Below are 18378 nucleotides of genomic sequence, written 5' to 3'. Positions count from 1 at the left end.
ATGTCAAAACGTCTCGAAAATGTTTATCTGTGAATAATTGAGAAGGTGGTGGGACGCATTATCTGATTGCGCGATGAAATATGTATGAGGAACAGCTGTTTGCAGCAGCAGCCCCCTCCCGCCCCCTCCTCCGCGGGGCCCGTCCCTTCCAGGCGGGAGTCGCGGCGGAGTTAGTCGCCCACGTCCCAGCCCGCTGCGGAGCTGGGCTCGGGCGCGCCCGGAGCCACCTGCTTCCCGGAGAGGGGACGCCCGCGTGAAGTCGCCTCTCCTCCGCCAGGCTCTTTGGGTTTTGGTGGCGGCGTGAAGCTTGGCTGACCTCGGAGCCTTCGGGTGGGCCGCGGACTCGGCCTGCGAGGCCCAAAGAGAGCTGGGGCCGGGGCGGCAGAGGCCCGGAGCCCGGGGGCGCCCGCCGAGCGGGGCGGCCTGCTCGCTGGAGAGGGCGGGAGGCTGCGCGCCTCGGCGGGGCGGGCCTGGGGTCACCGCGGGGCGACCGGGCTCCCCAGCGGGCTTTGTTCCCGCTCCGGCCACACCGCGCTCTTCCTCCCAGCCCCCCTCCCGGCCTCCGCGCCCGCCCGTGTGTTCCTCCAGCCCCGCGCCCTGCGCCGCCGGACGCGCGGGCTGCCCTCGGGGCCGGTCCCTGAGTCCTGGCCCCGCAGGAAGCGGAATTGGGGGTGGGGGTGGGGGGATCTGGGGACCTTTCTGGGGTCTTAGGCTCGGGGAGGCGGCCTAATGGGGCGCACGGCCTAGGTGGGCGGCCAAGGCCCAAGTCCTGGGCTTGGGAGGGGGCAGGTGGCTTGGGGGACCCCAGCCCGGGCCCCGACCCATCCCCGGCGGCGACAGAGGGTGGCGGTGTGTGTGACCGTGAGGAGCCCGGTCCGGCTGGACCTCGGCGGCTGCAGCCACCCCGATCGCCCCGGTGACCGCGGGGGCCTGCTGTCCCCGGCGCTGCCTCCCGGGCGCTGCGCGCGGCGGCGGCACCGCGGCCCCAAGCCCGGCCTGGGCCTGTCTGTGGCCTCCGCCTGTGCGGCCCGCGGCCCCTCTCCCCCCGCGCCCCGCGGGCCCCACCGGCCTGTCCCTGGCTCGGGGCGACCAGGAAACTTCGGCGGCTTAGACCCCGCGGGTGCTGCCGCCCTGACCGCCCCGGGCCGGCGCCGGACACCGAGGGCTCCGGTCCCACCGGCCGCCTCGCAGTCGAGGTGCCATCGGGCGGGCGTCCCTCCTCCGGCGTCCCCCCTTTTACCTAATCCCTGATGCTCGTATTCTAATCCTACACGGGACAGTTAATCTGTAATGATACCGCTCCGGAGGAACCTGTTGCTCGCGAGGAGCGGTAATTTGTAACCTTGGAAACAGTTTTAAATAAAGATTGTAACCGCGATGTCAACTGTGTTTGTTCTCCGGGCGGGGAGCCTGGCGGCTCCGGGCGGAGGGGACGGAGTGGCGGCGTCGGAGGGAGCGAGGCGCGGGCGGAGGAGCAGCCGGTCCGCTCCCGTCCCCGCTCCGGTCCCGATCCCGCTGTCCTTTGGGGTTTTCCTTTGGGCAACTCGCGTGGTCTTAAACCGCAAAGCACGGAGAGAAAGAGAGAGGAATCGTTTGCAAAACTCAGGAACGCTTGGTGAACTTGAGCTGCTGCGAATTAGCGTCCAGCCGGACCCCGCGCCCCAGGACTCGCAGGCGGCGGAGAGCGGACGGAGGAAGACGGCCGGCTGGACCCTGCGGCAGCGGCCGGGAGGCACTGCCGTCTGAGGACCGCAAACTCCCGCCCCGACCTTCCTCCGCTCTTAAACCCGCCACTGTTAGCCACCACCACCGAAGACGGTGCGAACACGGAAAGCAACATTAAGCATGATTGTTTTTATTTATCTGTTGCTTTGATAGCGTTACAATATTTTTAGTTGCATTGTATAAAACACCATCCACGCTGATTACTACCTGCCACGCCTGTGGGTCTGCTCCTCGTGTATTCGGCACAGCAATGTTAACAAGCAAGGAAAAGCACAACTTACATATTGTATCTGTCAAGATATGTTACAGTTTCTATGAATAACAACAAAAAATACATTATTCTTGTTGAAGGCGCTATGAAGCATCTGTCGTGAGCACTTTATGAATAATCATAGTTGTCAAAAAGAATTAGATTTATAGATTGTAGATGCAAAGGAAATATTACGTACACAGAATAAAATAGACAGGGGGATGGAGGCACAACTAGTTTTCCTTTTAAAATAATTTTTTTTTTTTTACCGAGGTGGAAAAAAACACAACAACCCGGAACTATTAAGCTTACTTAAAAGATGGCTTTGTTGGTTTAATTACACTGTAGTTATTTTATAAATATGTTTCAAAGGAAGCTTGCCATATTGCATGTCAATGAGGATTGTAAAGAAAAGCTTACAAAAGCTAATGCATACCAAATACCAAATTTTAGTCATTAGCATTCTTATTTATCACAAACTAAAGAAACCTATTAACAGAAAAGAATTTCTATTTAGCTAGCATTACAATGTTTGCCCATTAAAATAAAAAGGGCAAAGTATGTACATATTTTTTTTCCCCTTGGAACTATACATTCTTGCTGCCTGGAAGGTTCTTTGGGGAGACTGGAGGACATTTCTGGTTGGGAGAACAGGAGTCTATAGGGGGAATGGGCCAGAGGTCCCAGAACCACTGTTTATAGCTATGGAACATAATGCTATTCATTTGGGGGGGAAATGTGCAGGGCTTCGGCTCTTCGGCAGGCTGAGCATTGCACAGTAACAGAAGTGTGTGAGGGGCCCTTTGTCTTTAATTTGTGTCATATGCATATGCAAATGGTGTATTGTTTTCCCTCCGGGGAAGGGAGTGGATAGCTTTTGTTTGGATATTAAAATTTCCTTAAATGCTTCCTAGACATGGTACTAGGAAAACCCACCACCACAGTAAACATAAGGTTATTAATTCTAGAAACATGCACACACATATAGATTTGTGTCATTTAAAAAATCATTTTCCTTTGAGCAAAATCGGCAATTCTGCTGTCATACCAGAAGTAAATGAATATATAAACACATTTTTTTTTTCCTGAATGCCTATTTGACAGGGAATAAACTTTTCAACTATTTTTCTTCTTCTTATAATCGAGGGTGATTTTTCCCCCCTAATTCGGTAGGGAAACAAGTAAATATTTCAGACCTTGAAGTGAAACATTTGGAATGATAAGGCAGGGTTATTTTGAATTATGGTCGGTGAGAATTTTTTTTTAAAGTGTCCAACAGGAAAAAAAAAAAATAATAGTTACACGAACTTGTTAACCCCTCAGCGCATTTACGAAGCAACTCAAGTACAGGTTTTTTGGGCCTGACGTTCAACTGGGACAGGACACATTTTGCCTCCTTGGGGGAGTTTTTGCATTAAAAAGATAGAAAATTTCCAAGAAAGGTGCATCTTTGAAAGGCCCAGAGGAAAACAATAGGTATTAGAAGGAAGGAGGGCATTCCTGATGTAAAAAAGAAAATCTCTGTCCAAAGTTATGAACAGATTTTGCAAACCCTACTTGACATGTTAGTTTTCAATAATAAAAGTTCCTGTGTCCTGTTGGTGGTGGGGGCTAGGAATCCTGGGGCAGAGCTAAAGGAGGGAAGTGCACTGATCCCTACCCTGCAAACTTGTCCTTCAGGCAAGCCACAAAAGTCAGTGTATTATGAAAGAAGCTCGGGTGCCTCAATGCTGGCACTATTCTATCTGGACGAGGTGTCAGTCCCCACGTTTCTAAAGTGTATTTGATACAGGGGTAGGAGAAATTGCTTTTAAACCTAAGTGTGTGTGTGTGTGTGTGTGTGTGTGTGTGTGTATTGTTTTTTTTTTTTTTAAAGGTGACACTTGCCAATAAAGGCCAAATCTATACAATTTTTTGATAACTCCGCTCCTCTTACTCACCCCAAATTAACCAGCCTGATTTTCCCTCCACTGCGGAGAGTGCCCATATTACCTCCATAGGCCACCCACTTGCCTCTCCCTCATCTGCAGCTTTCCTCTTCATTGAATGCTGAGTACTACCAACAGCCAAGGAGGAGAAGGCTGTTCCCCATATCTTTAAACCACGCTGATTTAAATCTCAACGCGAGTGGAGGAACCCTGTTTCAGTTGCCTTCAATGCAATTTCAGAGTGTATTAGAGGAGACCATTTTGGTGACGCAAAGATAAGATGAAAACCCTTTTCTAAGTAAGCTGATACTTGTTGAGGTGAAGGATATACACAGGTCAGGGAGGCACAGAACAATGCTATTCTCTGGATGTCCTGGCTGGGAGCGCAGGGAAGGAAAACATGGGAGAAATCTCAGAAGGCTTACTGGAAGAGGTGGGGTTTGAACTGAGCCTTGAAGGTTGAGCTTGATTCAAGATGGTGAGGAGAAGGAAATATAAACAAAATTTAAGGTATGGTGGTAGGTCTGATGTAAAGTAGGCATTTGACAGTGCTTACTTAAATGAATGAATGAAATTATTTAGAAGCCTAATAATAAATCCCTCCAAACATCTCTCCTTAGGATGGCCTGCCTGCTATGTTAACCTAAATCTCTCTTGTTTTTCTCCTTCTTTGATGGTGTATCTTGCCCTCATTCAGGCTGAGAGAGCTCATTTTGAGGTTACTGATGATGTCTAGGGCTGCAAAATGATGCGCTGGCACCAGGAAATGAGTAAGGGTCTTACTCAGAGGGGACTCCTCCATGGGCAAATGTTCCCTGTATTGATGTTCTGTTTACGTTTTTGCAAGGATGGGGGATTACTGCAATTCTATGCAGTTTTGTATTTTTAACAAACCTTCCCTATGGTACCATTTTAATGTTTTGTTTGAAGCATGCTGGAATGCAAAATGGAGAAAGGGGGCTTGGTAGGCTTTTATATACAGAGCAGAGTCCACTGAAAACGGCCTCTGAATTAGAAACAAGGAAACCTGGTGTGCTAATTAGTGGGTGGAGAAAGTGGCTCACCCAACCCAGCTTCACTCTTTCTCATTTGAGAGGCAGAGAAAATACTGACTACCCTTGTCTATGGGAAGAGATTTTTGTTTTTGTTCTTTAAAGACAAAACAGTAGGAAGGTGAGATTTTACATAGCTCTGGCCTCCAGCATTATAGGATTCAGGTGATATGAATCAATTATGAACAGCTTTTTTTTTTTTTTTTTTTTTTTTATCCTCTGGAAACAGATGCTTATTAGTTTGAGCTTTAAGACACAATTTTTAAAGTTACAACCACCAACAAAATAAATAATAATGGCAAAATGGGAAACCTACACCAATATGTCTTTTCTTTGAAATACGTTTTTATGCTTTCATAGGCCTTTGGGGCTGGGACGTGGGATCCACATTAGGATCCAGCAGAGATGTGCTCTTCAGAAAATGCCTTAGCTGAGGAGAGCAGTGCCAGCCTGAATTATGCCCCAAGAAGGACATCTCCCATCTCCACCCACCCCTGCTCCAGGTTCTCCACTTGGCCCTTATCTCCGCCAGAAATCTGGCTTTCATCTGCTTCATTTATCCTTTTTTTTTTTTTTTTTTTTTTTTTTTTTTTTTTTAAACAAGCCACTGTTTCTTTCTAAACTAAGCATGAAAGTCAACAAGTTGAGGGCAATTCAATTTCAATAATAAACAGATGCCTTTTGAGTTCCCGAGACCCCCTTCCACAGGAAGCGCCCAATTCAAAAGGAGGAAACACCAAGGATTCTGAAGATTCTGCAATGAGTGTGGCTGAAGAGGAGCCAGCCTTCCACCCACCCCCTCTCCCCCACCATCCCCCCTCCCTGGACCATCACCCCAAGTTCATCTGAGGGAAGCTGGCTTTCCCAAGAGCCCATCTTTTCCTGGTTGTACAATGTGCTCAGTTCCACCACAGGCAGGCTAAACATATGGCGGAATAGTGTGAAGAAGGAAGTCTGTCCATTAGCACATTCAGGGACGGAGTCTGGAATGAATGTTTCATAATGGGCTTCTCATCTGGGAGCCTGATACCGCAGCATCTCTCTATGAAAGCTGAACTGACCTCAGTTGGTGTGGTCTGCGTGCTTGTGTGCGAGGTGTACTTACAAGGCCAGACCAATTCAGGCTACTCTGAAAGTCCCTTGATGTACAAGAGGAAAAAAGTATTGGGTGACCTTGTGTGTATGTGTCCAGGAGGAGGAGCCCCAAGAGATTAGGAAATGAAGAAGGGTTAGAATTTTATTTTAATGAGTCTCAGATTTCCTGGGAGAGCTTTTTTTGAGAAGATGATAGTCTCTCCCATTTGTTTCTGTGCAGCAAAGTTTGGAGACTCACCACGTCAGGGAAGAAGAGAGAACCATCTCGACCCAGGCTGGATTTTGAAGAAAACTCGGCCTTAGCTTCCAGAAACCTTAAATCACACATAGGTAGAGTCCTGACTTGGTCACTAAGAATAAAACAGAAGCTGAGTCTATTACTTAACATTTCAGATTAACCAGAGGACACATGGAAAAGCCTTTTCTTGAATGAGAGATTGAAATCGTGGCTCGAGGATGCGAGAGTGGTCTTCTCTCTTAAAAAAAAAATTTTTTTGTTATTGATTTCAGAGAAGAAGAGAGGAGGATAGAGAGATAGAAATATCAATGATGAGAGAGAATCATTGATTGGCTGCCTCCTGCATGCTCTTTATTGGGTATTGAGCCTGCAACCTGGGCATGTGCCCTGACCGGGAATGGAACCATGACCTTGTGCTTCACAGGTCACCACTCAACCACTGTGCCATGGGCCGGGCCTGGGTGTCCTCCTGATGTGGCAGGCGAGGGCTGCATCCTGGAGTCCTGTACACCAGCCATATCTTCAGCAACTCTTGAATCACACTGCGAAGGAGGCCAGAGCAGGAGCTGGAAGAGGTCTGCAGTACAGCCAAAGCAGCAGGAGGAGGGAGCAGGAAGGAGCCACAGAGCATGCCTTGCAGATGCAAATGTCTGCAGGCACACACACTCAAGGAAGGCACCCATCTGGGACCGAAGGGGTTGTTAAGTCCTTCAAACCACAGCAGACAGACTGACAGACGTCCTTAGATGGTCTCCAGCCCTTTGTAGCAATCCGCAGTACCCGTCAATATGGGTAGAAGAGCTCCTTCTATCAAGTTGAACAACTTTCTGGTGTAACTTCTGAGAGGGCTGATTGCTTATTCATGCAGAAGCAAGACGCCCGGTTCATTTTGCCTGTTTTTGCTACTCTTTGTTGGGTCGGGGAGGCTGTTCTGGTAGCTGCAAATGGCTTCTCAAGTGACATTTGCTGACATTCAGGGAAGAACATTTATCAGTATTCGCCAGCTCACCTCTACCTATGCAATCCATTTTGTTTTGTTCTTCATAGCAACCTCCTTTCTGACACCCGTGCCCTGAAAATGATAAATGGCAAGGTGGCATATTTCTCAAATGTCACTGTGAAAAATCTTTAATGGACTAAGTGTAGCTCTTCACGTTACAACTTGTCAGGCACTGAGAAACTCTAGAGTTTCTTCTTAATCCACCATTCTTTGGAACCACACATTTGCAAGCAGAGGCTAATTATCAACTATACTAGTCAGACCTGGCAAGCAGAAACCAAAGAGAAAACATCTGATATCAGCTAATTCTTTTTATTATTATTACTATTATTATTATTATTATTATTATTCTCATTCTGTTTTTGCTACTTCCTTTCCTACTCAGAGAATATGCCTGGTATGAGAAATGTGTTACTCTAATTAACTGGGCCACAGCTCCCACCATCCTCTCATGCAGGTTTGTAATCTACTTGTAAACTCAGCCTTATCCGAAATAGTTTTACTCTTCTCCTCAAGATTTGAGATTACTGCCAAAACCAGTTTGACTCAGTGGATAGAGCGTCGGCCTGCGGACTGAAGAGTTCTGGGTTCGATTCCGGTCAAGGGCATGTACCTTGGTTGCAGGCACATCCCTGGTAGGGGGTGTGCAAGAGGCAGCTAATCGATGTTTCTCTCTCATCAATGTTTCTAACTCTCTATCCCTCTCCCTTCCTCTCTGTAAAAAAAAAAACCACACCCAATAAATTATATTAAAAAAAAAGATTCAAGATCACTGGGATCCTCCAGCCCCCCAAACAAACAAACAAACAAAATAACCCCAAAACTGATTCTGAGCTGTAAATCCTGGCCCCTAAATGTTGTCTGAATGGGGGAAGCTCAGAGGCTTTTGTATCTGGCTAGAACAGTCTTCTCTCCTGTTTCCTTAGCCATCCCTTTTCAGAGTGCATGGCCATCCTCCCCGATGGCTGAGTTTCACCTCAACATCTAAAGGTGTGGGTGTTCCTCCCGTCTGTGTGCCCGCACACCACCATGTCAGTGACAGTGAGCATCACTCCCCTCTGAGCACAGCTCGCTCACTCTGGTTCTTCCTTTTCAAATGGTCTCTATTCCCTGGAGTGTGCTCAATGGGGAAGTCGGCCCTGCCCACCATTGTTGGGGGGAGATGGGACGGGAAGAGAACTTGCTGATTTGCGTGCGTCTGAGATGTGTTCCAAAAAAAGCACCATCATCAATTTACATTGATTTTTACAATCAATGTTTGAAGGTCGAAGAGACCGGGGAAGGGGATAACCTGAAGCTAAGGAAAAGAACTGGTACTTCCCAAAAGTGTGACCGCCAAGTTCATCTCTGGCCAGATGCTGAAGATTGAGTTGTTTTACTCCCGGCCTCTTAAGCCCCACCCAGGATCTAATTTTGACAATTGCTTTTAGACTCTTTGGGGTGTGTAAACCCCACTCACCCACTTCCTGGAGCCCCTGTTTTGTTTTGTTTTATTTTGTTTTGTTTTCCCTAAGCTTTTTTTTTTTTTTTTTTTTTTTTTCTCCCTTAGGCTTGTTCTTCTGTCTCTTGGGTTGAGTAACTGTCCCTTTCAGCTCCTACCCTTTGGGGATCCCTCTAACAATGACTGGTCTTTATCCACATAGAAGCTCCCACCCCAAGTCAAACCTCCTCCCATCACCATGTATTCTCCCTATACCCTCTTCTAGTTCACCCCTTTTCCTCTGGTAATCACCATGCTGTTGTCTGTGTCTGAGTTTTTGCTTGAGTAGTTCCTTCTAGCATTAGTGAAGAGTCCATTGTCTCTCACCTGATGATTAAAATAACACCTGTGTTGGTTATTGAACCTCAGACATCTGAGTACCCTGGGATAAGGTACAGTGTGTTTGTGTATGTTGTGCATGTGTACATGTGTGTGACTGTGTGTTTATGTGGGAGGTGAGCTCTGGAAGGATAGGGAGTGGTGATCAGGGGGCACCTTTCACAACTCAATAAACTATACAGATGCCTGGCATTCAGTGTTCTCACTTGACAAATAAGACAGCCTTCAGTTTAACCTATAATTACAGTGTGCATGTAATAATCAGTACAAGATTGCTTTTTTAGAAATTCTCATAAATTTTAGATAGTCTTCCTTTTATTTAACGACTTCAGAGCACAGGTTAGGAAGAGCTCCACTGAAGTCCCTTCGGCTGGGTATATCCTCTGAGTGACGAAACCATGTCTCCTACCTATGGAGCTAGGTTTGCTGCCTCCACTGGTATCTCCTTTGCTCAGGCTGAGGTCAGTACTCTGTGTCCAGGACCTCTCCATCCATCCATCTACTGAAGAAAAAAGCACAAGCAAAGGCCAGGAGGCGAGCAGATGACCAAAGAAGGTATTTCACAGCCCTCTCTGCAGTGAGGAGTCTAGAACGGAAACACGATGAAGGTTTTTGTTGATTGCCTGACCCTTCCACATAGGGTGGTAGGATCTGATGGTGGTGGGGGAGACACTCACACAACACAGGAGCTTGAACTGATCATTCCCATCAACATCCAACTTGCTTTAGTGAAATCAAATGAACCAAATTATCACCCTCACGATACCCCCCTTGGATCTGGTGATCCTCTCTAGTTACTGCCCCATTTACCTGCTTCTCTTTCACATAAACACTCCCAAAGAGCGAAGGATGCTGTTGTTCAGTCTATCTCCTGTCCCATCCATCCACTAAGAGTGCTCTTCTCAGGACCTGCACATGCCAGCCACACTGGGCTTCTTTCTGGTCTTGAGTATGACAAACCATCATCCCCCTACCTCAATGCCTTTGCACAGGCTCTTCCCTCTGCCTGGGGTGCTCTTCCTTACATTTGCATCGTTGGCACCTTCCTGTTGAATTGTTCAAAATGGCACCTTCTCAGAGAATCTTTCCCTGAGTAACCCATCTCACCTGGCTCCTGTTGTATTGTCTTCATGGCAGATCTCATCTTCAGAAATAATCATTTTCTTTTGTTTGTTAACTTTATGCAAGCACATAGAAGCAGGGACCTCATCTGTCCTTTTCACTGCTATTTCTTTAGCATCTTGCTCCTAGTAGATACACAATAATTATTTGCTAATAAAATTTACAATAGAATTCTTAAACTCAAGAACACTTGAGGTTAAAATCTGTCTACAGGGATAACTAGGAACCTCTTCAGTCCTTCACCAGGAAGCTTAGGGAGTATCATAAAAGTATGGATCCATAGGAATCAATCACAGACTTAATCTGAATGTCCAAGGGTGGGTCTGGACTTCATGTGCTGAATATGGAAGGAGAGTCTATGTGGCCTGTTGGGTCAGAAGTTGACCCAAAGAGAACAGATCCCACATGTGGCTGGGAACCTATTCTTCAAAGACATGGTTGGGAGTTAGATAATCTACAACAAATTAGGAACTAATAGCTAGCACCGGGGCATGGAATCCTTTGCTTACATCTTCCATGGGATGGAGGTGGCAACTCTAATTAGTTGTTACCACCTGAAAGTGAGTTTGTCAGGTTTTTATTTTTATTTATTTTTAATTTTAAAAATAATTCATCGTTGAAAGCATTACATATGCCCCCCCCCATCCCTCCCAACTCCCCCCTCTACCCCAGGCCTTCAGCACCTTATTGGCTATGTCCATGGTTATGCATATATGCATACAAGATCTTTGGTTGATTACCTTCCACCTACCCACACTCCCCCCACCACTTTCCTTTGAGATTCATTTCAGAGAGGAAGGGAGAGGGAGAGAGAGATAGAAACATCAGTGATGAGACAGAATCATTGGCTGCCTCCTGTATGCCTCTACTGGTGATTAAAATTGCATGTGCCCTTGACCAGAATCAAACCCAGTACCCTTCAGTCCATTGGCTGACGCTCTATCCACTGAGCAAGACTGGCTAGGGCTGTCAGGTTTGTTTGTTTGTTTAATCCTGAGGATAGGTCTCAAGAAAGAGGAAATAACTATGAAAGCAGGGTAGAAAGGATGCCATGAAAGTTGAAGAGATTGTGCTATCCTTACGTGGGCTCCATGAGGTTTGCAGACAAAAAAGGCAAGGGATTTGGGCAGTTGTATGACATGAGAGCCACTTGAACTTTAAGTTAGAAGAATATAAGCTCTTTGGCTGTCTGAGTCCACATGGTATGATACTTTTAGTTGCTTAGTAGATTCATAGAAGAATTGAACAGGATTGAGAACCCTATCTGGAATCTACAATAGTTACTCATGGCCCTGGGACATTCCCTTGCTTGTCAGTTTGAAAGTTCATGGGCACTATTTTCCTTCCTCCTCTTCTCATTCCTAGAAGATCATCGGGCCAGGTCTGGGGTATCAAGGGAGAGGAGGGCACTTCATTTAGATCTAGACAACAGGGCCCCGCAGGCCTGCAATCAGAAGCTTTGAGGACCAAGACTTTTCTTCTTTTTCTTCTTCTTCTTCTTCTTCTTCTTCTTCTTCTTCTTCTTCTTCTTCTTCTTCTTCACAGGACCCATTAATTTAACCTGAAGGAACTACCTTCCTAACATCTTATCTTTAGAACCTCCTTTTTCTTTTTTTCTTTTTAAAAAAATATATTTTATTGATTTTTCACAGAGAGGAAGAGAGAGGGATAGAGAGTTAGAAACATCGATGAAAGAGAAACATCAATCAGCTGCCTCCTGCATACCCCCTACTGGGGATGTGCCCACAACCCAGGTACATGCCCTTGATCGGAATCGAACCTGGGACCTTTCAGTCCACAGGCATCACTCTATCCACTGAGCCAAACCGGTTTCGGCAAGAACCCTCTTTTTCATGAGTTAGATATCAGCTTCATTTTTTCCATTCACTAGCTGAGCTGAGGTACTGACCAGGGAGTCAAACACCCAGACAGGTTCTGCCTTAGACAATGTTAGAGTTAAGAAAGCAATGAAACAATTTCTCATGAGATTTGGGTCTGGTCAATCCACTGGGTTAGGGATGGGTGAGCCACATTGGCCCATGCCCTGGGAGCAAGGCTGTAATAACAGGGATATCACCTCCAGAAGGGCTAGGTCATAGGATAAAATGTTTCAAGCCCTAATTGTTGTCCCTCTCCCAAAGCAAGAAGTAGTCCTTTCCTAGTTCTCCATCCTTCCTCAGAGCAAGAGAAAGAACTGGCAGAGTAAAACAGAAATAAGAGACTGTTTCTAGTTCTAGCTCATTCATCCCATTATTCATTCATTCAGCAAATATCACCGTGTGCTTACCGGGAGCAGTAGGCTACACTTAGGGGAAAGTACAGTGAGTGAAGCAGACACAGTTCCTGCTATGACCACCAGCACAGCCTCTTCCCAGGCTTCAGTTTCCTCATCTGTAAAATGAGATGGTTGGACTAGGTCAATGGTTCTTAACATTTAGCATTTGTCCAAATCACCTGGAGGGTTTGTTAAAAGCATTTGCTGCCTAGCCAGTGTGGTTTAGTGGTTGAACGTTGACCTAGGAACCAAGAGGTCATGGTTTGATTCCTGGTTGGGGCCCAGGCCAGGCCTGAAGTCTTTATTCCTGGGCAAGGGGGAGGTCCATATAGGAGGCAGCCAATCGATGATTCTGTCTTATCATTGATGTGTCTATCTCCCTCTTCCTCTTCTTCCCTCTCGGGGTGGGGGGGAGTGTTTGCTTGGTCTTACCCTAGAATTCCTAATTCAGTAGGTCTGAGAACTAGTCGTTCTAACAAGTGCCAGGAGATGCTGGTACTGCTGGTCCAGGGACCACACTTTGAGAATCATTGGCCTATGTGGTCTCTCAGGACCCTTCTCATTGTGACAATCTGTAATATCAATGGTTGGTGGTCCCTGGAATGGCCTGACCAGAAAGGGATTGTGGAAAGCCAACACAGAGACAGAAAAGTCCTGTATGTTTCCCGAGCTTAGGGGTAAATGGATGAGAGATAAACCTCCATGGAGCTACTAAAGCATTCGCCTCATTATTTTTTTTAAAGTGATTAAAACATCATTTCCTAACATGAAAGTTCACTCAGATACTTGAGAAGAGAAATTATTTCAACTTTCTATAAGGGGGGGAAAAGGCTCCACTAAAAAGCTACCAGGGTATTGATGTCTATTAAATATTTGCTTTTCTCTCTAACCCACACTAGACTGGGTAATTTGTATTTGGCAGAAACCAGCTGCAATTACATTAGTCAATCCAAAAGCCCAACTTGCTCATACAAAACGCAAACAAATTAGTTAAAATGGCCTAATTAGTGGACTGTAAAAACACAAAGTGAGGCTGGCAACCTGATGTGTGTTAGTCAAGAGCACTGTCTCCCCGCACTGGAGGGCCTGGGGCTAAGGAAGGGGACCATGGGACTCAGCTTCTACCTAATTGCAGGTCTTCTCTTGGGGCTTCTCTTGGGACCCAGGGAAACCCTAGTGTTTGGCCTTAGGTAAGCCCATTCTCTCCTGGCCCTGGGCATGATCTTTCTTTGGCCAACTTGGTGCAATGGCAGGATGTGGGGTTTGGATCCACAAGAGCTTGAGCTTGAATCTTAGCCCCACCAACTCACCAGCTATTGCTTTTGTCAAGTTGCTTCATTTCCCTTAGCCTCTAGTTGCCTTTTAAAAAAAGAAAACAATGCATCCTGCATCTAAAAGTGGTCACGAGGATTAGCAATTATGTATGTAGTGATGGTACACAGTAGTTGTTCTCTTATTAATTTAGCTCTGGGTTTTCTGTGTCTTAAAATACCAAAATCAGAATGATTCTATAAGCCAGGGTTCTAATTTGGACTTGGGGCCCCCATAGGCTGTAGAGAGATATGAATTATCTAAGGTCATGCATAATTAAATGTTCTTAAGTTCATTCCGTCCCCAGATTGTTAGGTTAGACCATTAGCTCTGATAGGAAGGAGTTTTCGGGACACCAGCAGAGATTCAGGCCTTTCTACCAGGCACCTAAAGGAGGTAAGACTTTGGTGACAATCAACATCTTGTATTTTATAACACCTTCCCACCAAATCACATTCCAGCTCAGTTATAGTCACAACATCAGGCAGACTAAGACTGGGAGTCCCAGGGAAGTGCTACAATCTGTCTCAAGGTCATACAGCTGATCAGTGTCAGACACAAGACTCAGATACCCAGGGGATGGGTGTTAGACCAACAGAGACCCTGTCAACTTTGGCCACCAGACTGCGGATCATGTCAGAATGGTTCCCATCCACTAGCAAAACTACACACTTATTGACAGAGAACCAGACAAAAAAGCTTTCCTGAGGGAGCGGAGAGATTTACTGTGTAACTCTCACCTCAAAAAGAGGATCTTATCCTTTAGGGACTGTGCCTCATACATTCTTGCCTCCAGTAGGAATGGTTCATCCAATTGACCGCACTAATTTAGAGTTATTTTATTTGAGATGAATATATATATATATATATATATATATATATATATATATATGTATATATCACAAGCCAGATACTGATGACCCAATGGTACAATTTCCTATTATCTATTTTTTTTTAAATTTAAAATTGTTATTACACCAAAACCGATTTGGCTCAGTGGATAGAGTTGAAAGGTCCCATGTTCAATTACGGTCAAGAGCATGTACCTTGGTTGGGGGCACATCCCAGGTAGGGAGTGTGCAGGAGGCAGCCAGTTGATGTTTCTCTCTCATCGATGTTTCTAGCTCTCTATTCTTCTCCCTTCCTCTCTGTAAAAAAAATCAATAAAAATATTTTAAAAATAAAAATAAATAAAATTGCTATTGTTACTTCACTTGACCCTCACAATAGTGCTGTGAGGGTCAAGTGAAGTAATGCAAATGAAAATACCATGGATGTCTGGAAACTTGCTACAATGTAAGGGGAAAAATTATTATTGTCCAGTGGTAGAAATGATTTATTCTCATAGCACCCACACAGTACCAGCCCCCAATCACCACTAATAACATCCCAGGTGCCCCCCGCCCCCCCCCCAATTTTTTTTTTTTTTCAGAGAACAGTCTCTTGGAAGCCAGGATCTGGGAGTGCTCCAAACTGTGTATCATGGTGGGACACATTTCTGCCTGGCTGCAGGCCGCGGATTCCAGGGAAGAATCGCGTTCCTTCCACCCTTCTGACTGTGGCCGCACACGTGTCCTTGCCTCTCTCCAGCTGGGCTGCCTCCCCGGAGAGCAGAGCCAGGAGACCTGCCTGCTCTACGCCGGGCGTGGGCTGATCTGCAAAGGGCTGTGGTATCAGGGGTCAGTGTCAGGATGTGCTGACTGCAGAGGACACAGTGACAGGCTGAGCTGGGCAGTAATTAGACAGTGAGAGCTTCCACCAGCGAGCTACAATCAATAGGTCTGCTCACAGAGGGGAAAGAGATTCGAGTAAAGCAGATGGCGGAAGATAAAACCACCGCCCACACTGAACTCCCATTTTCACTCGTCATAGCTCTTTCACCACCATTTTCTCATCTGGTCCCCAGCGCCTCCCTTCCCAGATCCTCTGGGGGGTGTAGCTGTCCGATTTTACAGGCAAGAAAGCTGAGGCACTGACATGGCAGCGACCAGCCTTGCTGTACGAGCTCGTGTCTGCTCCCTTTGTGCTAGCCTTCCTGTCATCAAGGTCTCAGAGAGCGACAGACATGCAGGAGTGCCACACATTTTCACTGAGCCGCCAACTGGGTACCAGTCACTGTTCTAGGCATAATGGATACAGCAGCGAACAAAAGCGTGCCCTCCTCCCATGGAGGTTCCATACTAATAGGAGAAGATAATACAGAGCTAAGTGAGCAGGATAGTTTCAGGTAGCAGTACGTACTAGGAAGACAATAAAGTAGATGGAGCTGTAAAGAGGAGCCAGGGAGGTTAACTGAGCCCACAGAGAGGTCTCTGAGCAGGTGACCTCTGAACTGAGACCTGAATATCAAGAAGTGGCTTAAATATCAAAAAGAGGCAGCGTAATAATGGGAAAGGGAAGAGCAAATGCAAATAAAGAGCTAATTAACAGTGCTATGCCTTGTGGTCTCTCAGGATTGAAGAAGGAGGCTGAGGAAGAAGTATTTTTTTAAATTGATTTTTAGCGGGGAGAGGGGAAGAGAGAGAGAGAAAGAGAGAGAGAGAGAGAGAGAGAGAGAGAGAGAGAGAGAGAGAGAGAGAGAGGAGAGATAGATCAACCGCTTGGCCCACTCAGCCATGCACTAATTGGCTGTCTCTTGTATGTGCCCTCATGAGAGATCGAACCCCCTAGCAACTTGTTGTATCAGGAGGCAGATGTTCAACATAGGAGCTGCCCCTTGGTGGTCAGTGTGCTCCCACAGGGGGAGCACCGCTCAGCCAAAAGCCGGGCTGATGGCCTTTGAGCAGGCGAATGTAGAGGAGGTGGCAGGAGTCTCTCCTTCCTCCACGGCAGTGCTAAGGATGTCCCACTGATGGGTTAGGCCTGCTCTTCACAGTCAGACATCCCCTGAGGGCTCCTGGACTGCAAAAGGGTGCAGGCCAGGCTGAGGGGACCCTCCCCCTGCCCCCCTCAGTGCAGGAATGTCGTGCACTGGGCCTCTAGTATAACATATTTGTACATCACTTGCTTTACCCAAACACAGACTCCTTTTGAGGCTTCTAAGACAGTTCAGGCTGCTGAATGAACACAGGAGCCTAAAGGGAGCCCAATCTTACCTCCTTGAAGTCCCGTCTTGTATGCACTGGTTCTCAGCCTTGGCCACACAGTGGAATCATCCAGAGACTTTACAAAGCACTGCTGCCTAGGTCCGACCCCCAGAGATCCAGATTCAGTTGTTCTGAGATGTGGCCTGGACACCGAGATGTTTCAAATCTCCACAGATGATTCTAAGGGACAGCGACAGTTGAGGACAAGGCTCTGTAAGGGGCTCTTCCCTATGAGCTAGGGAGGAGGACACTAATATCACAAGGAGGAGAAAGGATCATTTCCTCCACAGCTTGCACTATTTGTGCTGAGACAGCCATTCCTTCCAAGGTGACCAGCCATGCAGTTGGTTGTCTCAGATTTGACACCGAAAGCCCTGTCCCCCAGGAAATCATTCAATCCTAGACAAATCGGAAGGCTGGTCACACGACTACCTTCTACTCCAAACCAGGCTGGCTCCACTCATTTGCATAAAGGGAGAAGGGGAACCTAGAGCCTCCCGCTATGGCATTTGGGAGCTGATGGGAGAAGCCTCAAAGGAAGAGAAGAGGCAAGTTGGAAGAGGGCTGGCACTTGTGATCCCTTCACTGTACAATCGCACGATGCCCTAACTTCATGAAAATCCTCCGATTCAAAAATACTCGTAATGGATAACTTTTTCTTTGGAAAATTAAGAAGATGGCCACGTTTCACTCTAGGATTGAAATAGTGCTGGGTCCTGGCAAGTCTCCCAGGCTGAAGTGACCTTGAGATGATAAAGCCCACCCCCAGAATCCGTTCCCCTTGTGTGAGGGCTTGGGACTTGGTAGAATTGGTGTGGTGTGAGTGCCCTTCTTACCTAGACCTTGGAGTCAGGTGGCTCCCTGCTGGCATCTGAGTCACACTGGCATCCATCAATCCATCACACACCAAACCTTTGGTTGGACACCTTTTTTTGCCAGACACTGTGCCCGGGCTCCTAACCAGGGTGAGTGAAGGTGGAGGGTGTGGGCAGAAAGGGAGCCTGAAGTTACTGCAGAGGAGGTAAAGTTAAGGGGTTCTTTGGGTTCGGGCACCAATGAGGTATCTGGAGGAGGGAAACCAGTTTAGCCAGCTTCACAGAGGGCAGGACTCTGTTTTATATCATATGATAAGTGAGAAATCATGCCAGCTTGAGAAGTGGCCATTGGCCAGGAGCGTAACATAACGAAAAGTTAAAGAATTGCTTACAAAATGACCTCACAGGCCCCCAGCATCCCCGAGGTTGGCCAGACAAGTGGATGGCAATGGATGGTTTTTTGTTTGTTTTTTTCTCCCAGGCTTCTTTACCCTTTGGTCCCCCGAAGAACCGAATCTGTAAAGTTTCCCATTGGCCTCTGGCGCTCTGACCACGTGGAGGCAAGGAAAACACATATTAAAAATGTTCCTTCCGGGCGGATGGTTGCTTCCAGCAGCCTCTGTGCCAGAGGAATGCATCTAGAATCCCCAGTCCTGGCCTAC

This window comes from Pipistrellus kuhlii, unplaced genomic scaffold (genome assembly GCF_014108245.1).
Source record: "Pipistrellus kuhlii isolate mPipKuh1 unplaced genomic scaffold, mPipKuh1.p scaffold_m20_p_13, whole genome shotgun sequence".
NCBI lineage: Eukaryota > Metazoa > Chordata > Mammalia > Chiroptera > Vespertilionidae > Pipistrellus > Pipistrellus kuhlii.
Note: the sequence above shows the minus strand (reverse complement) of the source record.